This window comes from Sciurus vulgaris, assembly GCF_902686455.1.
Source record: "Sciurus vulgaris genome assembly, chromosome: 14".
Taxonomy (NCBI): domain Eukaryota; kingdom Metazoa; phylum Chordata; class Mammalia; order Rodentia; family Sciuridae; genus Sciurus; species Sciurus vulgaris.
The window spans coordinates 83,263,117-83,289,473 of NC_136475.1; the positions used below are offsets into that span (position 1 = coordinate 83,263,117).

At 35.9% G+C, this 26,357-nt stretch overlaps 1 protein-coding gene across 5 annotated transcripts in view; it reads left to right on the forward strand.

Moving 5' to 3' along the window:
• Nucleotides 1–26,357, forward strand: part of LDAH (lipid droplet associated hydrolase) — a 97,783-nt gene that overhangs the window by 38,584 nt on the left and 32,842 nt on the right. The gene's annotated exons all lie outside the window — the stretch shown is intronic.

A 26,357-nucleotide genomic window follows, 5' to 3' on the forward strand; every position in this document is an offset into this window, starting at 1 on the left:
TGATTCACAAGATAATTTATTTCTTTATTCAACAAACTTATATTAAGCATCGCCATGTATCAGTCACTGTGATGTGTTTTGAAGACATCCCAGTGAATAAGACAGTTTGAGGTAAGAGAGCCTGGGCTCTCATGGAGGACACAGACTAACCAATAGCCATGATAATTGCCTCGTAGCATCTCTGTCCCAGGATTTTGACTTTTCTGTCTCGGCCTCACTCCGTGTGATAAAATATCTCCAGTAGGGTCTTATAGCACACTAGGAATTTGTTCTTTTTCCCACCAACTTGACTCACTCACTTACTCATCGTTGCCTGGAAAGGTATTAGCTATAGCCTCCCTGACTGCAGTTTTTAATACCAAATTGGGTTTTTAAAATTTTCTCTTTTTGGGTATTAAAAATTGTATTTTTCATTTCTAAATGTAAATTCAACACATTCAAGCTTGCACTCCATTTATTGTGTCATTGTTCTGCTCTATAGTTTCTTTCCCTACTAGATAAGGTGTTTTAAAAATAGGAAAGCAGTCTTTATTTCTGCTTTTAGCATTTTGCTTGGCTTCTAACCTCGGTTATACCTTTGAAATTTCCTCTAGTACTATGTTATATGGTTACTGTCTTCACAGTGTCCAGGCCTTCCTCTTGGTGGTTCTGCTTTCACAAGTGCTGTGAGCTCTGTTCCTAGAGCCAGAACACCCAGGTTTAAATACTTGCTGTCATGGTTTTGTCTGTGTGAACTTTGACAAATTATTAAGCCTCTAACTCAGTTTCCTCATCGGTACAATGGAATAATAATATGTTCTTCAAAGGACTCTTGTGAAAAATTATGTAAAGTATTAACAATGATAGCTGGAACTTCCAAATAGGTCTTACCTATTACTGTTATGGAAATGATACTACAATCACCAGCTCAGTCATTAGGTTAATTTTGGTATTGGTTATCTACTGCTGTATATCAGATTGCCCTCAAACTTAGTAGTACAAAACATATTTCCACTCTCACAGTTTCTGTTCAGTAATCTTGCCACAGCCCAACTGGGTCCTCTGCTGCAGGATCTCTCACAAGGTTATAATCAAGTTGTCTTCCAGGGGTGCATTGTCTTTTGAAAACTCGAGATGAATCTGTTTCCAAGCTCACTCATGTGGTTTGCTCGAAAGATTCAGTTCCCTGAAAATTGCTGGGTGAGAGCCTTGGTTCATCGCTGGCAGTGGGGAGCTGGGAGGGCTGCCTTCCTTAGCATCAGCCTCTCTACTTGCTCCATCAGTGCAAAGCTGGGAGAAGAGCCAGACAGTCTTCTGGCAAGATGAAGTCACAGTCTGTAACCTGTAAACTCCAGAAGTGACATCGTATCACTTTTGCTCTATTCTTTTTGTTAGAATGGAGTCACTAGGCACAACCCACATGCAAGGAGAGGAAATTACACACAGGCCTGCATTCCAGGAGGATAGGTGCCTTGGAAGCCATATCAGAAGCTGCCTACCCCACCACTGTACAATTGGGATTCCACTCGTGTGGTGTATGTAAATTGAAATACTGAATTGATTTTCTGGAATAGGCAGTGACTTGGTCCTGCCAAATAAAATGCAGCAAACTGATATGAAATAACATTTTTGGTTATTAGTTGTTCCAGGTGTTTTTAAAGCTTTAAAAACATTTTAAAAGATTCTTTCATATTTGAAATAATAATATGTTACCATTCTATAAACATAAGAAAAAAATACTCATTTCTGAGCTCATCAGAGTCTTAACTTATTTACAGGTCTGTGTTTTTTGTTTGTTTGCTCCAAATCCATTCTACGTGTAATGTTTGGTTTCTCTTATATACATTGAAAATGATTGTTCAACACATTCATTTTGAATCCTTCTCATTTGGGGGGCTTGCCTTTACAATGTCTGTTGAGAAAAAAGTACAATAATAAATCTTAAAGTTAATGCACTCCTTACTTCTTCAACTTCCTAATTTTCTATTGTCCTATTTTTGCCCATGCAAGAGTGGGACTGTGGGTGTGGCTCTGTGGTAGAGCTTTGGCTTAGCATGTGCAAAGCCCTGGGTTCAGTCCCCAGCACCAAAAATAAATAAATGAATAACAATTTTTTTAAAAAAGAATATTAGAGAAAAGGGAAAAAGATGAACCATAAGCTTAACCTAGTCTTATTTGTAGAGACACAACTCACAGTGTGAATATAGAGTTTGTAGAGACACTGCAAAGCTGTTTTATCTTCTTTTAAAGAGTATATGCTAGAAAATAATGTGTGCAATAATTATTCATGAAGGGTACCTTTTTAGGGGGCATCTGTATTTTTTTTTTCAGAAGTTCTATCTGGTTTCAGTTAGCTACATTTTTGCAGTTCCCCCCAACCCAACCCCAACCCCAAACACCTGGGCCAGTTTATTTTAGTGGTGTGATCCCTGCTGAAGTGTTGAAATTTCAGTGTCTCTGGGCTACTCTAAGACAACACAGTGCCTGCGTGCCTGAATTTAGCATGATACGCTCCATTTGAGATGCATTTGACAATCAAGTGAGTTTGTGTAAGCCAGAGTGTTGCAATCCCTAATCATTTTGCCAAAAATAAGTTAGCTGTTATGTTTTATAACATATGAAGTGTGATAATAAGAAACTTGTGTTTCCATCTCTTCTGTTATTTTTACTGGAATTTTTGACTCCCATAAGAGTTCGAGGTCATATTTGTAGTTGAATAGCTGGTTTATTTGGTTTTATTTTGGTTCAGTTCATTTTAATATTTTTATAACTTATTATAGGCAACCTTGGTCTTAAATCATTTAAGAGACGTATTGCATATGTGAGATATGTTGTTGTCCTATATTTTAATATGATGTTTACATTTTTTGTTTGTTTCTTTAAGCAAGTTTGCCACAGACTATAGAAATTTGCTTATTTTGACAGTGTTGTCCAGAATAGGGAATTTTAAAAGAAAATAGTTAATTGAAAATTATTGAGTAGTAGCTGTTGTAATAAGCACAGTTGTCTTTGGACTCACAGAATCTTGGAACTGAGGTGGGCTCTAGAGACTATCTAGCCCCATATTTTATTTCATAGGTGAGAAGTGAGAGAAAGGTACTTTGACAGGATTCAGTCTTGGCTCTGTCTGAATCTGGGGTGAAGTACCTGTACATTAGCTGTGGGTATAGAGAGAGCCTAAGAAAGTATCTCATGACTCTCAATGATAGTAGCGCCTGCTGATGTGATGGTATGCCCCTGCTGTATACATGAAGAGATTTATGTGACATGTCATGTTACAGCTTGAGGAGTATGAGGCTTATTGAAAGCTCTAGCAGTTGGGAGGGAGGGGGACTGATGACATAGAAACAAAAAAGTAGGAGTCATCCTCACTATCTGGAATCTGCTTTCTCTCATCATCAGCCCTCTGTATGTTAAAAATGTGCCATCTGATTTTGCCAATAAATCATTTGCATAAAATTCAAGATTGGGAGTTCCCTGGGCATTGCACTAAGTTGGGGTAGACCTCAAGTAATTAACTTATTTTCCTCTAAGAATTCATGTAGCATTTAATGATAACTGTTCCTCTCCTTCCAGAGATACCAGATCTTTAGCACACTTTAGTTTTTAAATTATTCGGCCTTCTTGAGGGAAAGAACACAATAACATAGAGCTTCTTTTGTCTGCCTGCTTGGCAAGTTGTCTTCTGAGAGAAATTTCCAGATTGTTTAAACTGACTCCTTTAAGTGCAAGATTGTTTAAAGTATACAAAAATCTGTTTAAAATACATTATTTACTTGTCTGAATGCATATCTACTATAGAGGAATTTTTATCATTTTTGAAAACTACAATCAAATATAGTGAAAGATTTCCCTATGTCCTGAAATTTCTTAAGAGATAGTGTTTCTTCTTTTCCTTTTTAAAAAATTTCCCTTATGTATTTTACAGTTTCTCTGTCTCCTCCCTCAGTGTTAGGTGCCACTTCTGTGTTTATTGTTTGCTGTTTTTAATCTGATGTGGGTCGAGAAACAGATAACCATGCTATAATTAATTCTTAGGAAGAAAGAACATATCCTAAATAAGGATTAAAGAGTTAACATTAACAAAATTAAGTGTATGAGTATTATTATCACTCAGCCTTGGGGGTTTTTTGGTTTCTCTCTTTGCTTCTTTTTTTCTTTAAGATGCCCCAAAATAAGTTTTTTGTAGTGTTTAGATACTCAAGTTTTAGGCACTCAAAATATATCACAACTACAGCTGAGAAGCTTTAACAAGTACTTACAAAGGTAGCATACGTAGATTGAGTGTGTGTTATTTAGGAGTTCATCCTGTCTACGTGGGGGCAGGGGTGCGGAAATAAACCCACATATTCTGCCAACAAGGAGATAATTGAGCCTGGAGTGTGCTGCTGCACTATTCTGCTGCAGTCAGCCAGACATGTTCATAAGCAATGCTCACAACGTCACTATTGTGTTGAACAGTCGAGATCTGAGAGGAATAACTGTTATCCAAGTCCTGTCCACTGATTGAGTGATAAGAAATGGAAGGCAAAATGGGGAAGCACTGTGAGGTTCTGGAGGTTTCTAGGAGAGAGGAGACTTCCAACTAGAAGATCAGAAAAAACTTCTTGGAAGAGCCTTTTTGAACAAAGTATTTGTCCAAAACCAATGTGTTTGAACAGGGGTAATAAGAATGGAGTAGAACCTAGAAGTAGAGCATTTCAGCATTTTGTGAGGTGGGGTGGGGTGTTTATGCATTCTAAGCGGTGGGAACAGTATGAAGAAAGAGAACTGGTTTTTATCACTGGGCACATCAGGAGAGCAGTGGGTGGTCTGATTGTGGCAGAGAACCCGGGCTGATGGAGGTAGGTAGAGGGACAAGAAAGCTGGCCCAGGGGGTTTGGACTCACTTTCTGGTCAGCAGGAAAGCATGGAAGATCTCTGATGATGATAGTCATGCAGGTAAATTAATCTTTCAGTGAAAGGAGAATGAAAAGGGAAGAGAAATAACATAGAATGAAATCAAACAATCAGGCTTACTAGTCCAAATGAGAAATCATGAAGAATGTGTGGGATAAAATTGTCAAGGGAGGAAAGAAGAGGTCATAGATGTGTATATTGGGGAAACACTTTCACTTGTCATGAAGGGGAAGGAAGAGGAAACAGAGAAAGAGTCAGAAAGTGTAGTAGTTTTCCAGGTTATGACCTGCAATCCCCACTAGTGAATACTGAATTCTTTCATTGGGTTACAAACAGTGACTCAGTCAAGACAAGAGTAGACTGACACCGTGACATAGTGTCAGTGACTTTAACAGCAAAGCTTTGTTTCTTGCTTACCTTCTGAGGTTAGGTTGCCCATATGTAGGTTTTTCAAAGCAGTCTTACTCCAGAATCCAGACTGATGAATAACTTCTATCTAGAATATTCTGATCTCATGCCAGAGAACAGAAAGGAAGTAGTGAACCAGACTCTTCATTTTAAAACCTCTGCCTGGACATGACAGAGCAAATCACTCACATTTCATTGGACAGAGCAAGTCACATGATTGAATCTTCTATCAATGAGGCTGTGAAGTATAATCCTGTCCAGAGAAGGGAAGCACGTGTTTGTGAATGATAAAACAGCATTTTAAAAAACAGAATAGAATAGAATACATTTATATTGTAATAAAGGCAGATATTGCAAAACATTTGGTTACATTTTATAAGTGTGTGTCGATATCAGATTACAGTATGGAAAGTGTATCTTATTGTGAGTCAAGGTAGAAAAGTTTGAAAACTTTTAATCTTGACTAAATTATACCACAAAAACAAAAAGAAGAGGGGAGGATGAGATCCAGTCTTATGGAGAATTAAAGACAGCCATGGATTCTTTGCCATTCCTCTCTCAAGAAGTGAAGTCTGTTTCTCCTTTCAGTTTAGGTTGGGCATCTAACCTGCTTTCACTAATAGAATGCAGCAGAAGTGACATTATGGTGTTTCCAAGCCCTTACCTTAAAAGGTCAGAGAACTTGTTTCTTCCCTCTCCGAAGCCAGCTGCCATGTAAGACATCCAACTGCCCTGTGATCTCCATGCTGTGAAAAAGCCCAAGCTGGCCACACATGGAGGATCATGAGGCACCAGAGTTAGAAGTGAAGCTTTCTTGGGCCTCCCGTCCCATCCCATACCATCCCATACCATCCACCACCTAATGCAGCTGAGTGAATGACCCCATCCCCCACTGTTTGGAGTAGAAAAACTATCCAGATGAACCCTGTTTGAATTCCTGACCCACAGAATCATGATAAAGTGGTTTTATACCATAAGTGTGTAGATGGTATATTAAACAGCAATAAATAACTAAAGAAAAAAATAGCTGTAAATGCAATAAAGGTTAAGAAGGATGAGAACTTCAGGCTCCTGGCATTAATAATTAAGGGTCTTCAGTGACCTTGAAGAAAACACTTAGTGAAATAATGAGAGGAGGAGGTTGCTGGACGATACGTGATAAATCCAGAGTGATCTAGGAGCAGGCCAGTGAGGGGAGAAGAGAAGATGATAAGCTAAAGAAGCAGCTGGTCAAGGATCATTTTTTTTCTCCTGTAAATGAAAGAGAATTTAACATAAGTTGAGGGGAACACCCACGCAGAGAGAAATGTAAAAGATAAAAAAGAAATAGGAACATTTGTTGGAGCAGGTTTCCTTGTATTTGTCCCTTAAGCCTATGCACCTAAAATTAGGGAAATTGGATTTTTCTTAATGTTTGCATCCTTGCAAAAATGTTTTTCCTGGGAATGGGGGATGTGCAGCTTATACTTGGTTTTCCTTCTCAATCTAGAAGCCTGAATCAATTTTCAGATAGATGTTACTGCCATTGCTAACAATAATCATACCAAACATTTGTTTGAAATTTACAAAACATGTTCACGTGTAACAAGGTCATTTAACAACTTTATTTTTTCAATTTAAGAGATGAGATTGAAGTTCCAGGGATTTTTATGTCTAACCCATATGTCAATTACTAGTAAGTGGCAAAAAAGACTGTTCCTTTTCCTAACTTTCCCATTATCTGCTTTCCAGGTGAGTTAGTTAGAAATGTTAGGATCGTAGATGGCTAGAGCAAGTTACTTTTACAAACCTATTCAGCCTAAATTTAAGATTTCTACTGTTGGTTCTTTTTAATATTTGAGTTCTTCACATACACAAGGAGGGTTTTAGTGGGAATCAGGTGAATGCTTTGTGGGGAGTTTGGAGAGAATGGGAGCAGCGAGATATATGTGAGTGCTGAGGAGCAGAGGAGACAGAGAGTTGGCCTTGAGGCCCAGGCCAAGGGAAGAAGTTGAGCCGAAAAGACAGTGTACCAGAATCCTAGAACTGAGCTGGAGACAGAGGGATGCTTTGAAGTGTGAAGAAAATCGGAGGATTCTGCCAATATAATGCACAGTCATTTGACACTTGTCTCCATGTAACCCATTAATGAACCCTAGTGTATGAAAACCAGAGATCAGTCAGTCAACAACTAACTATACTCTGATTTGTGAAAGACCTTCCATTTCAGAAAACAGTAAATCTACTTGGAGTAAAGTTTATATTGAATTTGGTAAAATACCATTTTTCCAATGACTTATGAATTTATATATGTATATTTATCACTTTGTGTGCATATGCATGCATTATCTTTTCTGAATTACCAGGAGATTACCTTGCTGAAAACTAAACACATGGAAAGTTTCAACTTTTCAACTTCAGCCATTTTTTAGTTATCTGCATATTTTTTTAAATCCTGAAATTGCTTTCAAAGTGGAAAAATTATGTGGGATTTTTTTCATCTTTTCATAACTCAAAAACTTTTTAATATATTTTTCTCAAACTTTGCAAAAAAAAAAAAAAATCACCTTTGGGCTGAAACCAAGCATGGAAAATTTTACCACAAAGGGCTAATTTTTTGGAAAGCTGCAAGAAAGTAAAAACAGGGGTTTATAATAGAACATTCTTCATGCATGTTAATACTTAGTACTTTAATGCATTTCATCTGAGTATTTTTGAGCACTTTTCAGACTTAAATATTGAGCCCTTTTAATATTTGTGTGTCCATGATATACTGTCTGATATGGAAAATTTCCCCCATCCTCTCAATTCTTAGAAGTGAGTGAGATATAAGTAAAGAGAGGCAGGGCAAGTGAAGGAAAGCAGCCACTGACCAGAGAAAGCCTTACACTTTCTGCCTCCCACATCTTACCACCACCTGTTCCTAGCCCAGAATATGTTATAAAGAAAATATGACTGACACTAGGCACTGGTTCTGATATGCAAGCCAGCACATCGCTAAGCAATATCAGCACCACCTGAAATCTTATGAGAAATACAAATTCTTAGGCCTACCCTGACATCCTGCATGGGAGGCTCAGAAGGTGAAGCCCACCAGGTTTAACTAGTCTTGATCATTCTGATACATACTTGAGTTGAGAACTTCTGACCCAAGCTTTTCAAAAGTTTAAAACTTAGATCACATTGAAATGTTGTGGACAATTAAATCTGTCCTTGGTCTTTCTATGATGTGACAGTTTGGTCTTCTCATACCATTTCTGGAAGCAGGAAGAATACTAATCAGGTCCTCTGAAGGAAAGGTCTTTCCCCTGCAGGACTCCAGCTTGCTCAGTGTAGCAGCATTATCAAGATGTATTTTCTCATTTCCTTGAGTTATATGATTCAAACCTGGAATGAGACTGTAGAGTATTTCATTCTCATTTCTCTGAAGTCTGAAGCTCCAAGATTTAAGCAGCAAGGTGTCAGTTCTGCCAGGGGAAGCTGATTTAAGCTCTGCTCTTTTTTAACTTCCTGTTTTTCTTTAAATTTATTGGTTCTTTTTAGTTACACATGACACAGAATCCATTTTGATATAATTTTACAGCATGGAATCTTATTCCAGTTAGTATCCCATTATTATGGATGTACACGATAGTGGGATTCACTGTCGTTTTCATATGTGCACATGGGAAAATTATGTCAGATTTGTTCCACTGTCTTTCCTTTTCTGGTCTCTCCTCCCTTCTCTTCATTCCCCATTGTCTAATCTATTCCACTTTATTCTTTCCCTCACCCCCCACCCTTATTGTGGGTTAGCTTCAACATATCAGAGAAAATATTTTGATTTTTGGCATTTTGGGGACTGGCTTATTTTCACTTCCAATCCACCCATTTGCTGGCAAATGTCATAAAGTCATTCTTTATGATTGAGTAATAGTCCATTGTGTATATATACCACATTTTCTTTATCCATTCATCCGTCGAAGGGCACTTAGGTTGGTTTCATATCTTAGCTATTGTGAACTGAGCTGCTATAAACATTGATGTGTCTGCATCACTGTAGTATACTGATTTTAAATCCTTTGGTTGTATATTGAGGAGTGGGACAACTAGGTCAAATGGTAGTTCCATTCTAAGTTTTCTGAGGAATCTCCATACTGCTTTCCATAGTTATTGCACCAATTTACAGTCCCACTAGCAATGTATGAATGTACGTCTTTCCCTACATCCTTGCCAATGTTTATTATTACGTGTATGCTTGATAATTGCCATTCTGACTGGAGTGAGATGGAATCTCAATGTAGTTTTAATTTGCATTTCTCTAATTGCTAGAGATGTTGAACATTTTTTATATATTTGTTGACCATTCATATTTCTTCTTCTGTGAAGTGTCTATTTAGTTCCTTAGCACATTTTTGGATTGGGTTATGTATGTATGTACGTATGTATGTATGTATCTATCTATCTATCTATCTTTCTATTTATTATTTATTTTTGTGTTAGGTTTTCTGAGTTCTTTGTATATCCTGGAAATTAATGCTTCCTCTGAGGTGCAGTTGGCAAAGATTTCTCCCATTATATAGGCTCTCTCTTCGCATTCTTGATCGTTTCCTTTGCTATGAAGAATAAGCTCTGTTCTTTTGTGTGCAAGTTCTCAATCTTGTGCTTTGCAAATGGTGCTCTATATTCCAACAAACACAGATGTCTGTGGTATTTTAACAAATTTCAAGAATATTATCCTGGTGAAGGAAAGCACCCATCTATTTTATGTGAGGCTTTAGTTAGTCACTCATGCCTGGCTTGGTGTAAGAATGAGAAATTTAGGTATGCTTAAGTGAAATTAAGGAGTTAAAAAGCACATTAATATTTTACCCTGATTTAGTCAGGTTTTTTTTTTTTTTTTTTTTTTTTTTTTTTTTTTTTTTGATGCTATGACTAAAAGACTGAACCAGAACAACTGTAAAGGAGGAAAAGTTTATTTGGGGGCTCACAGTTTCAGAGGTCTTAGTCCATAGAAGGCCAGTTCCATTCCTTGGGGCTCAAGGTGAGGCTGAACATCATGGTGGGAGAGTGTGCAGAGGGAAGCAGCACATCATAATCAGGAAGCAAAGAGATTCCATTTTCCAGATACAAAATATGTACCTCATAGTCACACCCAATGAACCACTTCCTCCAGCCACACCTCACCTGCCTCCAGTTACCACTCAGTTAATCCCATCAGGGATTAGTTCACTGATTAGGTTGAGGCTATAACCCAATCATTTGTCCTCCAAACGTTCTTGCAATGTCTCACCCATGAGCTTTTGGGGGACAACACATCTAAACCATAACACCAGGAAATTTTTGAAACAAAAAGGAAAAAGGTATTTTTAATTAATAAAATTTTATTATGAAAAATTTTGAATAAAAATAATTGTATAATGAATACCCTCTATCCAAAGTGACATAACTACTAATATTTTATAATCTTTATCTCATATTCTGATTTTCTTTGTCCCCCAAATGCCTTTACAGTTATTTGCAGGATACTAAATTTTTTTTTTCCTAATTATTAAGATTAAGGTATTTGCACATTCCAGGAAGGTGGAAAAATAGTAAAAAGATTAAAAAAAAAAAAAAGATATCTTTGAATTAGTGTTCAGAGAGACTTGCATACTATATATAACAAATTGCTTTTATGATTCAATAAATGGCTTCTGAAAATGATATGAAATTGGCTTAAGAAAACAATAGCTAAATCCCATTACATTTTGTTTTAGAGATATTTGGTGTAAGAGTTCATGATTTTACAAAGATCCTTTTAAAACTAATTAACTTGTCACTCAAGTTTCCATCCTTAGACCAGAGAAATAACATAGTACCCCCCATGATATTTTATTTAATAAAAAAATTCAAGCTGTATTACATTATTATTCATTAGAATATTAAAAGTTATTTAAGGCACATGATTGTGAATATTTATAGTAATTAAAAATCAAATTATTTAATAAGTATTTTTACTATAATTATTATTTACTTTATTATTATTTCTTATTATAGTTTAATAATGTTGTTTAATCCTTTCAACAACTGTTTGAGGATGCTATTATTATTCTATTTTATACATGAGAAAAACTGAGACTTAGCATGTAAGTAACTTTATCAGCATTAGGTAGAAGTACTAGAATTTGAACCCATGCATTTGACTTCAAAACACATTTTCTTAATCACCAGGGTTGAAAGGTAAACCTCTTATTATGAAGAATTTGTAGAATCTATAATAAGAACAGTAAGTTCTCAAGTAAAGATGCAAAGGATATGAACAGATAATTCACTGAAGAACAAGTTAATAAAATATATTTTTAAAGTATAAATGCATTCTACTGTTACATACAACTAATTTAGAACAAATTTAAAGTATTTTGAAAAAATAAAGAATAGAGAAACAAAAAAATGTACCTAGTACAGTGTGTGACACAGCGCTTAATAAATTAGTAGATGCTAGTACTTGATGTCTTATTGAGTATGTAGTACTTAAAAATGTTTGATGACTGAACCTCAAGAGTTATCAAAATTAACTGCTACTTTTGTAGAGTTTAAAAGAGAAAGTTGTGTCACATTTGTGTGTCCTTCTCTATACCTTTCTAGAAAAATCTGAACAGGTAAATACCAGGTGGCTCTGGTTGTTATTCCTGGTGTCTAGGAGTAATAGTTGCATTGGAGTTGCATTGGACTACATTGTTTCTAGTACTGTTTTTTTTAATGATCATGTGTGATTAAAATTTTTATAATGTGTTGATACTCTTTGACCCTGTTAATTCTTTTTCTTATAATGTATATGAAGAAAATATTTTCAAAAATAAGGAAAATACTCATGTCCAAAAATACTATTTATTATTAAAATATTAGAAACATCCCATCTATTAGCTTTTGTGTTATGTCTTGTGGCTGCTGTCTAATTTTTATTATAGCCACAGGATTGGAGCTGGCTCTTTTTCTCTTTGTACCCCTGCAAGTTCTAGGATATAGTCTTATATATTCCTTCCACATCCCCAAAGGAAGACATCCATTGCTTTTTTTTTTATGAAATTAAATTAAACTATATGTCATTTTCAACTTCTGCAACTGCTGCTGGGTAAAATTCTTACTGGTTCATAAGTCCCACTGCTGTTCATTCAGTAGCCTAACTGCCTGCATTGTCTTTAAGGAAACAACTATTGTCTTTGACAGTGAAAGAGGGTACAAGTCAGTAGCAGGAGACAGCATCAAGCTGCATCCAAGGGGGCAATATTAATCAGATTCTGGAAGATAGAATTGAAGAATATTGTTATGGTCTTAGAGTGAAGATTTCTTCAATTGCACAACACAAACATATGAAGAGAAAAGTAAAAGGACAGTGTCAACTGCTTCATTTCTCTGCAGAAAAATCCATCCCTAAGACCAGTGGTGGTACAAAGCCAGCCTCGGCATCTTTGGTAATAGCAGCTTGCCTGACTCCTTACCTGCCACTCTTCCCTCCCTGTCCCAGCTTCCCTACTCAAGATTCTCCTCTTCTCTGTTAGCTAGGCAGTTGTTGGCCTTCCTTGCATCCTTTATTCACAATGCCTCCTCTCCCTCAAAAGAACACTGGGGTTGTTGATAAGTAAGCCTTTTGATAGCCTGCCTAATGGTGTTTCCAGCTGTAAAAACAAAATCACAGGGGGATAATCCCAACTACTGGAGAGGCTGAGGCAGGAGGATCATGCATGTGAAGCCGGCCTGGGCAACATACATAGCAAGTCCCCTGTCTCAAATAAACAAATAAGAAATCACAGGTGGAGATTAGCATCATTCATTCTACTGCTAGGCTGAAGCAGGCCTTATTTGAATGTATGCCGTATTCAGATCTCACCTGGCTATGAGGTTCATGTTGGTAGGACATTAAGGGGCTGTGCAATGAGTGAGTGACCCAGGCAGAATACCTCATTTGTAAATTCCCTTGCAACTGGTGGCTACTCTGAAAATTATAGCTTGTACATTGCTGCACATGAGCTTGTTCACAGAACAAATTCATGAATTCTCAGTGAATGGATCATAACTGTTAGAGAAGAGATAACAAAGAGAAAAGTGGAAACTGATGAACAAAATGCTTTGAAATGGCCTTTTTGTGGCTATTGTTTGTTCCAGCCAGAAGCTTCTTTCTGTTTGTCTGTTTGTGGAGATGAGAAACATGAGTGGGTTCACCAAGGGAAGAAAGACTCTCTAATATGGTTACCTAGTGTGTACGAGGTTTACACTCACTTCTTGCTTATATGGAAAATCTGTGAACAATATGCAATGCAGACCACAAGAAATCCCCTGAAGTGGAAAAAGCCTAGCAGGCACTAAATGAAAGATACTTCACAGGAATGAAATGTGGTCACTTTGAGGTCTCACATTCCAGGCCAGACTACTTGTATTTGGTTGAGATGAAACAAGATTGTCAGTTTATCAGGGAAGCATATCCATGAGAGGATGGATAAAAGACTGAAGCTGGGGCTGGGTTGGGCTCAGTGGTAGCATGCTCGCCTAGTACATGTGAGGCCCTGGGTTTGATCCTCAGCAACACATAAAAATAAAATAAAGGTATTATGTCCACCCACAACTAAAAAAAAAAAAAAAATTATATATATAATATAATATAATATAATATAAATATGAAAGACTGAAGCCAACAGTCCTGAAGACCTAGGGCACCTTTTCTTTAATGGGCACAACCCCCAAGTTTTGTTTCTTGAGCCCCATAGATTTCTAGAAACTTCTTCAGTTTCTCAGTCTCTTAGCTACTACATTAAAATCAGAAAATAACTAAGAAAAACTCTCACACTCCTGAGTTTCTTCTTTCCCAGGGATTTTGTCCCTTCAAATTCCCTTTCCCTTTGGTGTTTTGAAAGGACTTTTAAACAGTTTTTCCCCAACTTTTCTAATTGGTCTTGGCTAGGAGATTGCTCTCCATCAAGGTAATCCACTTCATGCATACCACGACCAGCTATTACCCAGCTTCACGTTCTGCCAGCCCTGCCATTGAGAAATGTGTCTTTTTGAGTCTTTGACTGTATGTGTGAATTGTTTTTTCCTCTGGAAAGTCTTAGAATTTTCAGTTTATCCCCAGTGTTATGTTTTATGATTATATTAACTTGAACAGTTTATTGTTTTTAATCCAGAAACTGGTGTACTTACTGAGTTTCTCTCATTTTATTATTCTTCATGCATTATGCTTTCATAAACGATTCTCTTCATTTATTTTCCATTTGTCCATTTCTTTTGTTTTTTAGTTCTATACTACAAGAAATGTGGGATATTTCCCCAAATTTATCTTCTGATTCATCTTATTAAGCTTTTAATTTCAGCATTTATGCGAACTGTTTCTAAGGAATTCCTTGTTCTTTGTTCCCTTTTTATATTATCTTTTATTTCATAGAACTATCTCTTGGGAGAGCAGATTTTTGGAGTTTTCTGATGTATTTTTTTCTAGAGCCATTAAGTTTTTCCAAAAAAAAAATTTTTTTTCTCTTTCCACATTTTTTACTGGTGCATTATAGTTGTACATATTGATGGGACTTTTTACGTATTTGTATATGCACTCAATATAACAATATCATCTGGCCGATATCACTCCCCAGGACTTTCCCCTCCCTCCCCATCTTTCACCCCTGGTCCCTTGCTTCTGCTGATCTGCCTTTGGTTTTTAGGAGGTCCTCTCACCACCTTTTCTTTCCTTTTTCCCCTCTGACTTCCACATATAAGAGAAAACCTACAACCCTTGACCTTCTGAGTTGACTTATTTTGTTTTACATCATGGTCTCTAATTTCATCCATTTTCCTGCAAATTACATCGTTTCCTTTTTCTTTATAGCTGAATAAAACTCCATTGTGTATATATACTACATTTTCTTTATCCATTCATCCATCGATGGACACCTAAGCTGGTTACATAGTTTGGCTATTGTGAACTGTGCTGCTGAAAACATGGGTATGCATGCAGCACTACAGTATGATGACTAATTCTTTAGGATGAATTCCAAGGAGTAGTATAGCTGAGTCAGATGGTGTTTCCATGCCTCATCTGTTGAGAAACCTCCATACTGATTTCCGTAGTGGTTATACTAATTTACAATCCCACCAACAGTATTCAAATGTTCCTCTTTCTCCATATCCTCTCCAGCATTTATTATTATTTGTATTCCTGATGACTGCCGTTCTGACTGGTATGAGATGAAATCTCAGTGTAGTTTTAATTTGCATTTCCCTAATTGCTAATGATGTTGAGCATTTTTTCATGTATTTGTTGGCGATTTGTTATTTTTCTTTGAGAAAAGTCTGTTTAATTCATTGGCCCACTTATTAATTGGGTTATTCAATTTTTTTGGTGTTCTTTGAGTTCTTTTTATATTCTACATCTTAATCCTCTGTCAGAAGAGTTGCTAGCAAAGATTTCTCCCATACTATATGTTCTCTTTTCACATTCCTAATAGTTTCTTTTGCTGTACACAAGTTTTTAAATTTGATACCATCCCAAGTATTAACTCTTGGCATTATTTCCTGAGCTTTAGGGGTCCTATTGAGAAAGTTATTGCCTGTGCCTATATGCTGAAGTGTTGACCCTATGTTTTCTTCTAGGAGTTGCACAGTTTCTAGGCTAATTCTGAGATCTTTGACCCATTTTGAATTAGTCTGATTTTTCAACATATGGGTAACGTGTTTTCCCAGCACCATTTGTTAAAGAGGCAGTCTTTTCTCCAATACATGTTTTTAGCACATTTGTCAAGAATCAGATGAATGTAGATGTGTGGGTTTGTCTCTGTGCTTTCTATTCTGTACCATTGGTCTATGTATTTTTATGCCAGTACCATGCAGTTTTTGTTAGTATAGCTCTGTAGTAAAATTTGAAGTCAGATATTATGACTCCTCCAGCATTACTTTTTTGGTTTAGAATTGCCCTAGCTATTCAGGGTTTTTATTCTTCCAAATGAACTTTAGGACTGTTGTTGTTGTTCTTGTTATTTTTCCTAGTTCTGTGCAGAATGCCATTGGTATTTTGATATGGGGGAAAAAAAAATTTTAAACCTCTTGTCCAAGGGCAGCATCCCTAAAGCAAACATCTCAACTAGTTAGCATTTGCCATTTACTTACTTCCCCTTCTTAGGATGTCCCCTCCCCCACCTCTTTCTCTGCCCAGTTTACCCAGCTCCTGAACCTCTTTCCTTCAATTTCTACACAGAATAATCCTCCAGGCTGTGCTGTACTGAATGAGGCAGGTGTTGGAACTTGCTGCCTCTCAGCCATATTTTCATTCATTTAGGTTACTCTGTGCTGTGACTTTTACTGAGCACCTGTGAGGGACTTGGATGCATCTGTGAACAAAAGAAAACTCAGCCACACCTCTGCAGAATTAGAAGTTAGGAAGGAAAGATGGGATAGGCATAAAAAGAGAATAAATTAATATACTTCCTTGATGGAAAGAATGAAGCAAGATAAAGGGGGTTGGAAGTGCCTTGGCTGGGGGATAGAGGGCAGTGGTGGACTGCAAGTGATCTTTTAACATTTTATTTGGAAATCAATTTAAACTTAGATTTGCAAGAATAAGAATAGTGCAAAGAATACAATGCACACAATATGCACTTTACCCACATTTAATGTTAATATTTTACCTTGTTTACTTTCTTTGCACTCTTATCGCTCTCTTTATGTTCTCCCTCTCGTGTGTGTGTGTGTGTGTGTGTGTGTGTGTGTGTGTGTGTGTGTATCTGAATCGTCTGGGATTGAGTTAAATGTTTCTTTCATCCCAAATACATCCTTAAGTGTGTAGTTTGTAAGACTAGGAATAATTTCTTTCTTAACTGCAGAACAATTATCAACTTCAGTAAATTTAATATTGATGTAATACTTTATTCAGTCTGTCTCCATATTCCAATTTTGTTGTTTGACCCACTAAAGCCATTGATAGTAGTCCCCACCCCGAGTATGAGACTCCATCTAGTATCAGGTATCACATTTAATTTTCATGTCTCTTTATTCTCCCTAGTCTGAAACATCTGAACAGCATTCCTTTGTTTTTTCATGAAACTGACATTTTGAAGAATATATTCCCTTTGGAGGGGGAAAAAACAAGTTGTAAAACAACATCCTTAATCTTGTTTTTGTCTCATGTTTCCTTTTGATTGACTGAGGCTGGATACATTACTGCAGGGGTGATGCTTTGTCCTTCTCATGGTTACACATCTTTGGGCACATGATGTTCAGCTGCCCCTCACTGTGATGTTAATTTTGATCACTCATTCAAGATGTTACCCAAAATTTCTCTACTGTAGAATTATTACTTTTTTCCTAGCACGTATTAATCTCTGGGGAGACACTTTTAAGATCATGGAAACATTCTTGTCTTCTTCAAAATTTTCTCGAGTATTTAACACCCATTGTCTATTCTTACCTAATCTGATCTTTGCCATGATAATTGCAAAATTAATTTCCAACTCTAATGCTCTCTCCATGGGGACCAGTTGTTACTGAGTTTTCTGTAAGCAAAAGCCCTTCTTTCTCTCATATCGTATATATTTATGTATGTGTGTCTGCACATTCATCAGCAGGGACTTTTGAATTTGATCTATTAAATGTGTATGGTTTGTTATTAATTATTTTGGAGATAAAATTGTTGCATATGTGGCCAATGCTAACTCTTCAAAACTGACTTTCATATTAAGCTAGGTGGTCAGTAGGTCTTATTGAGAAATGATTTGCAGGAGGGGAAAGTAGCTATGTGCCTGTCTAGAGGACAGGAATTCCAGGCTCAGAAATAGTTATCACATAGGTTTTAAGCCAGGAATATGCCTGTGTTTGAGGAACAGCAAGGAGGCCAGATTGGCTGGAACTAAAGGAATAGCGTGGAATAATAGGAAAGTTGTCTAAAAAGACTGTTTTTACTCTAAGCAGAAGAGTGATATATGACTTGGATTTTAAGAGGAACGTTCTCATTGCTGTGTTTGGAATAGACTGTAAGAGAACAAGAATGTAAGCAGGGAAGCCAATTATGAGGGCATTGCAATAATTCAGGTGAGAGATGATGGAGTGAATGTGAAGTAGACCATAGAGGTAACAGTTGAGGTTATCAGAAAAGGAATCTGATTCTGCATGTATGTTGAAGAGGAAACCAAAGAGTTTCCTAATTGATTAAATGAGGAATGTGAAAGAAAGGACGGACTAAGGATGACTGCAAAGTTTTAGGCTGGCCATAAGCTGAATTGGGAAAGATTGAGTAGATAGCTTTGGGAAAGATCAGATACTTCATTTTGGAATATTAATATTGAGGTGTTCTTTAGACATCTCAAGTGGAAATGGAGAGTAGAAAGTTGCATTTTTTTTTTTTAAATGCTGGAGTATAGCTCAGTAATAGAATGCTTGCCTGGCGTGTTCAAGGCCCTGGGTTTGTTTCCTAGCCCCACACACATCAAAAAAGTAAATAAAAATTTTTTAGAAGTCTGAGCTATCAGCTGTCAAAGGCAATTGAAAAGAAGAACCTGAAGAAGTGAGAGGAGAACCCAGTCAATGTAGTATCCTTGGAGCCAAGTGAAGTAATATATCAAGAACAGAGTGATCCACTCTGTTGGATACTTCATAAAGTTCACATTAGATGAGAACTGAGAATTGATCATTAGGTTTAGAGATGTGAAGGTGTCTTTGAGAGACTTTGAGAGACTTGAAAAATTAGGCCTGCTTTACTTTTCTTTTTTCTCCCAGAGTATTTTGAGAAATTTAGCAATTTAACTGAACAGGCTTAGTTAGTTATAATCATTGTCTTCTGTTACAAAATGATCAACTGCTCCTCAGGCACTGATGACCACATAGAATTAGGCTTCTTTTTAAATTCCTCACATGTACATGACACTTTTAAGAACTTGAGGTACTGCAGTTCAGAGGACATATCCTGCAGCCTTGGAAGCCCTCCCCTTCTCCTCAGGCAAGCCTTAAGCCATACCATACCCTGTCCTTACTGGTTCCAGTTGGTGGCTTCCAAGAGATGACTCCATGGACTGAACTGGAGATCTCCCCTGGTGAAATCTGTGGCCATCGACCCCTCCTCAGACCCCAGACTGGAGGAGTCAGTGGCCACAGACCCTTGTTGCTAATGCCACCAACACCTGTGAGCCCAAGGCTACCTAGGATTCACACCAGGGTTTTCAGTTTTCAGTGCCTCCAGGGTGTCAAGAATGCTGTCCAGTTCTGTCTGGGAAGGCAAGTCTTCCAAGCTCTGTATTGACAGAGGTAGTAGCAGGACTGGGTTATCACCACCAGGAGGCCCTCATGAATCTAGACACATCTTTATTTTAACCCCAACTGATGAAAACAGATTCTGACCCATTTGTTATCAAGGCTAGTGGGAATCAGGGCACTTCCTTTAGTCACTTGGGCCTCACCTTTGGCCTGTGAGTTAACTGTGTTCCTGAATTATAATCTCTCTCCTGGGGCCGTGTTGCCCTACCTGATGGATTTATGTTTTGCTAGATAAAATGGAGCTACACTGTGAACCTTACAGCTGACATCTAAGAAACAGAGTGTCCTGTGACAACTTCTGTGGCCAAAATCCCTGCTGTCTGGTGCTTTGTGCTGAGTACACGCCTCTGACTGTGGAACTCTCCACTGTGTCACTCTCTAGGTCAGAAACCTTGTGTTTCCTGTTCAGCATCACCATCCTTTCGCATTCTGTGTAGCTTTGCCATTGGGAATCAGAAAAAGACCACAGTAGTTAATGAGAGAATTTTGTAGCTGGAGACATGAGAGTGGGTTTACAATTGTCACCAATCACTGAATTCTGAAGCTACCTGGAGAGTACTGTGCTCCATGAGACATTATTATGCTTCAGAGCAGCTTGTAAAGAATAATCTGCAGTGAACCTGTGAACATTAATATTTCCTGCATGAATTCACAGTGATTCTGAATCAGAAAGTCTGAAAAGAAAGTGGATTCCAAGAGATTTCAAGCTGAGAAGAGAGCATTTTGCATTCAAAATAAACAAAATGTAAAGTATAAAGAGTGATAAAAGCTGGAGAAAAATGGGGCTACAGGACAGTTTTGAAAGTTTCAAATGTTCATGTAATCATAAGATTTCTACAAATATGCAAGCATTCTTGGTAATTAGCAATCTTGACCTGTAGATTAAATACTTGATTTTTTTACATTCAGGTAATTAAAGTGTAGTAAAATTTCTGCCTCAGGAGGTCTGAGTGTAATTCAAATTAATGGAAAATGGTAAGTGATCTGTTTCTTAAATATCACCTTAACCAAAATATATTGAAACGGCATAATTTTGTTTCAATAATCAGTAGTTGAAGGATTTAATGCTTTATTTCTTAGAATGTGGGCTTAGTTATTTCTGAAGCTAAATGATTTGAGATAGCCCATGTTTAACAATAAGGATAGTTACTGGTTCAAACATAAGGAAATTTTGTCTCCAAACAATAACGATTACAAAGGCATTCTTTTGTATATCTCATATTTAATGGTTAATGACATGGACTCTGAAGTCACATTGCTTGGGTTCAGGTCTCATCTTTGCTACTTTCATAGTTGAACCTTAGGTTTCTCATCTATGAAAAAAATTGGAAACTTCATAAGGTTGTTGTTTTTATTAAATAAGATAACAAATAAGATGATCATAAGTATAAAGTGTTAATATAGGGCCTAGAAAACAATAAATAATCATTACTACTATTATTCTAAGTACTTCCCCACCATGGAGCATATTCCTATCTTATTGACATACAAAATTTTAAATACAGAATATTAAAAAGAAAGCAAGCTCTCAGCTATTAAAATACAAGGGCATTTGCAGTTTATAAACTGCATACTTATTAAATAAGCCAAATAGGCTTGTGTTTTCAGTCTGACACTAAGGAGAGGAACACATGACCTTATGAAAAGAAGTAAACTAGGATTATTTCTAGATCTAGACTTTGACTGTTAGCAACTTTATCTTTGATGGCTGTCTGGATTATGTTATATGTTTGTTAAGACATGCTTTAACACTGTTGGCAATCATTGAAGGAAAAAAACTGTGTGCTCCATTTTCTTCTTTTCAGCCTATAGAGTGGGAAAACACAGTACCTTTACTACAGCAGGTGGTCTAACCTAATAAATAAAAAGGTAGGGTAGCAAGGCTGCTCTTCTTTTGAAGAGGCTGAAGTACTATTTATCATGGCCTTGCTTTCTCGTGACATATAGGCATCATTGTTTTTTTCCCAGGAAAATGGATGCCTCTGTAATAAGCTAACTATACAGTAAAGTTTAAAAGGGATTTTTTAGATTTACTCTGCCTTTTTAAAAATCTTATTTAATGAAACATTGCATACAAACTGTACTGTAGCATCGTACTCTTTACCTTATGACCACACCTTAAGTTGTTTCTTACCTTCTTTTCTGAATAATGATTAATAATAGCAATAAATTCAAGAATTATTAAGCACTAACCCCCATAAATGTATCCAATACAAAAAGTCCCAGTGTGCATATTTACTTTGTTGTACTATTCAAGAAAATATGGTTGTGCTTCATTATCAAAAGTTGACTGTGGTAGATTTGGAAACCTTCTCTGCACAGCTGTGTTACAAAATTAGGTACACTTCCTTGACCTGAGTGTTTTTTTTTTTTTTTGTTTTTTGTTTTTTTTTTGCTACTAGGTTTCTATATAAAAAATAAAGGAATTTCTTATTACTTTGACTTATATTACCAAATTTACCAAATTTAGACTATAAATTTCGTTGAAATTATCATTATGATATTTAAGGAAAGTATAAGTTTCATCTAACAGGTAATAACTGTTGTTCTGCAAAGAAAAAAAGGAAAACTAGACTCATCAACTAAATATTCATTGTGATGAACAGTCTTTGGTATTTTTTGTGAGGCAATGAGGCATTCAGAGTACATATTAGAAATTCCTTATTGTTTTGGTCCATTCCCATGATTTCAGAGTGCACTTTAATTCTCAATTTGTTATTGATATAGATCAACCAGATATGGCCCTGTGGTTGCTCATGTATGTTTAGTTTTGCTTGCATGCAGTTTTGTTTAACATGGGTCACAGTAAAGGATCATTTATAAAAGTAATGGATTTCTTCCTGTTTCTACCAGCTGATTTGATCAGTCTAAAGTTCCTTATGTGTTATGGGTTACAGAACTAGCATGGAATCTGGTGGAATGTTTTTTAGTTTGACACTAACTGAATTAACCATCTATATTCTCTAAATCTTTGAGGACATTTTCATAAACATAATGAGAAACGAGTTACCATACCAGACTAAATGATCAGACTTCTTGGTAAACAGATTGTTTTTGTTAATTGATTGTACTGGTTAACTGTAGATTTGCCAAGTTGGGAAAAAAAAAAAAAAACAGGAACATTTATTTCTAACTTTCCTATGTAAAATACTTGTAATATGTTTTAGCGTATTCATAAATGCATTCATAAATGGTATAATAGGATATAATTTAGTTTTACTTTCCTAATAAAGAATTTTATAGTACCTAAGAGTTCTGGTTTTGAATATCTTCTCTAGAAAGCAAGTTTTCTCTACATTCTAGCCAACATTTATGTTTCCTCTTATTAACAATAATCATTCTAACAGGAGTGAGGTGATATCTCATTGTGCTTTAACGTGCATTTCATTGATGATTAATGATGTTGAGCATTTTCTTACATATCCATTGGCCATTTGTGTGTATGTTTTGAAAGAAGTATCTATTCAAGTCCTGTGCCCATTTTTAATCAAGTTACTTGTTTCTTGTTTTTGACTTGTTTGAATTTCTTATATATTTTGGATGTTAACCCCTTGTCAGATGTATAATTTGCAAGTATTTTCTCACATTTGGTAGGTTGTCTCTCCACTCTGTTGATTATTTCCTTGACTGTGCAGGAGCATTTTGTTTGATGTAGTCCCATTTGTTAATCGTATTTGTCTCTTTTTGTTTTCATTGCCTGTGCTTTTGGGATCATATTCAAAAAATCATTGTTCACACAATTTCATGTAGCTGAAAACCTATGTTTTCTTCTAGTAGTTTTACAGTTTTACATTTTGTTTAAGTCTGATCCATTTTAATTTTGCATATATATTGCAAAATAAGGACAATTTCATTCTTCTGCATGAGTATATACGTTTTTCCCCAGCATTATTTACTGAAGAGACTGATCTCTCCCCATCATGTGTTCTTAGCACCTTTGTTGAGAATGAATTGACTATAAATGTGTGGAGGGTGCTGTATTTTGTTCTGTTGGTCTGTGTGTCTATTTTTCATAGCAATATTTGACTGTTTTTATTGCTAGAGCGTTGCAGTGTTTGTTTGTTTTTTTTGTTTTGCAATGCTTACAGTCAAACTCAGGGCCTCACACATGCTTGGCAGGCGCTCTGCCACTGAACTGAACCCCCGACTCACATAGTATATTTTTGAAGTCAAGTAGTTGATGCTTCCAGCTTTCCTTTTTTTTTTTGGTTCAAGATTATTTTGGATATTTGGATCTAAAATCTGTACATATTTTAGGGTTATTCTCTTTGTGTGGAAAATATCATTGAAATTTTGATAGGGGTTACATTGAATCTGTAGATTGCTTTAGGTAGTATGGATAATTTAGCAATATTAATTCTTCTAATCCATGAACACAGTAATATCTTTCTGTTTATTTGCATTTTCTTCAGTTTCTTTCATATATATTTTATAATTTTCAGTCTACAGGTCTTTTGCCTCCTTGATTAAATTTATTCTAAAGTATTTTATTATTTTATCCCTTCAAGCTATTATAAGTAAGATTATTCTCTTGATTTCTTCTTTGAGTAGTTATTAGTATATAGAAATGCTACTGATTTTTCTATCCTAAAACTTTACAGAATTTGTTTATTCTAACAGATTTTTTGGTGGAGTCATTCTCTATATAAGATCATTTAGTCTGCAAACAGGAATAGTTTAACTTCTTTTTTCTTTTTTTTCTACTTTGGATGCCTTTCATTTCTTTCTCCTATTTGTTTTGGCTGCAGCTTCTGCCATTATGTTGAATGGAAGTGGTGAGAGTGGGCATCTCTGTCTCACTCCTGACATCAGAGGAAAAGTTTTAACTTTTCACCATTGAATATGATGTTAGCAGTAGGCTTGTCATATACGGCCTTTGGTATGAGACACATTCCTTCTGTACCTAATTTGTGGACAAGTTTCTGTCATGAAAAAATGTTGAATTTTGTCAAATTCTTTTTCTCCACCTATTGAGATGATCGTGTGATTTCATTCATTCTGTTAATAGGGTGTGTCACATTTACAAGTTTGCGTATTTATTATTGACATCTTTCTATTCAAAAGATGGTAAGAAAGAAGAAGAAATAAGTTGGATGCAGTGGTGCACACCTCTGATCCCAGCTACTTGGGAGGATGAGGCAGGAGAATCACAAATTTGAGGCCAGCATCAGCAACTGAGTAAGACGGTGACTCAAAATAAAAAAATAAAAAGGGCCGGGGATTAAGTTCAGTGGTAGAGTGCCCTAGGTTCTGTCTCCTGTACTGTGAAAAAAGAAGAAAGGAGAAGAAGGAGGACGGAGAGGAGGAGGGAAAAGAATAAGAAATAATATGGTGGTGTAAAAAAATTAAAAGTACAGAATAAGAGATTTACATTTTAGATTTAGACCTCAAATATAAGCTAAATACTTTAGATGGAAATGCATTTAATGTACTAAATATGTTAAAGGACAAATATGAGATTTTATGTCCTATAAACATAAGGTGATAGCAATGTAGAAAATAGGAGTAGAAAAGGATGTATCTTGCAAATTCTCACCAAAAGAAAACCAGTATACCCTGTTAACATTAATTAAAATAAACCCTAGGGAAAAAACATTCCTAGAAATGAAAAGTTACTTCATAGTCATAAAATATTTACTCCATCATGTTCTTCAGTAGTACAAATGAAAGTAATGAGATCATCACTACTGGTGATGCCTAAATTGAAGTATAATAGCAGGGTATTATAAATAAATCAAGCCATGAGTTGGGAATTTAAATAAAATGAACAAATCCATAGTAAAATATAACATCAAAACAGATATAAGAGGAAATAAGATGCCTGAATAAATTTAAGCCATTAAATAAATCAAATCAATCAGTAGTCAAAGCTCTTTCTACAACTAAAACTCCAAATCCAGATGCCTTACTTGTGAGTTGAACCAAATATTCAGAGAATAGACAATTCTATTATTTTATTAAATTTTCAGGATAATGGATAAGGGAGCCATGCTTCCTAACTTAATTTTTTCAAACTAGCAAAACCTAGAAAAAAATTAATAATGTGAGAAAAGAGAGCTACAGAACAGATGTACTTATTGGCATATAAAAATCTCACACAAAATATTAGGAAACCAAATATGGTAGCATTCATAAAACTAGTGCAATGACTAAGGTATGTTTATCTCAAGAATGGAAGTTTGCTTTCACATTAGAAAGTCAGTATGGTAGTTTATCACATTAATAAATGAAAGTGGAAAAATCGCATCATTATCTCCAGAGATATAGAAAAAGCATTTGATGAAACTAACATCCATTTAGGATTCAAAAAGTAATTTTCAAACTGGAAATAGAAGAATTTTTTTTCCCTAATCTGATAAAATATGTCTCCAGAATTCCTTCACTCATACTCTAATTTACTGCCTAATTTAAGTGATGAGGCTGAAAATTATTCCTTTGAGATTGAAGTATTTTGCTTAAGGTTTGGGCCAACATAGTAAGTAAAAGAAATAAAAGACATGGATTTTAAAGGAAGAAACAACACTGTCATTATTTGTGGATGATATGAATGTATACTTAGAAAATCCAAAGATATCTACAAACAAGTTATTAGATCCAGTAGGGCTCTTGAGTAAGTATACTGGACACAAATTCAACATGTAAATATTATTTATATTATAGCAAAAACAACCATTTAGAAAGTGAAACTTTTGGATACCCTTAAAATAACATTAAAAAATAATAAAATCTTGAAAACCTTACAGAAGTGCAGGATGATACAGGTCATGTCTAAAATGTCTTTTTCAGACATTAAGGAAGATTTACCATAGAGGGAGAACTGTCCTATGTTCATGTACTAGAATACTCAA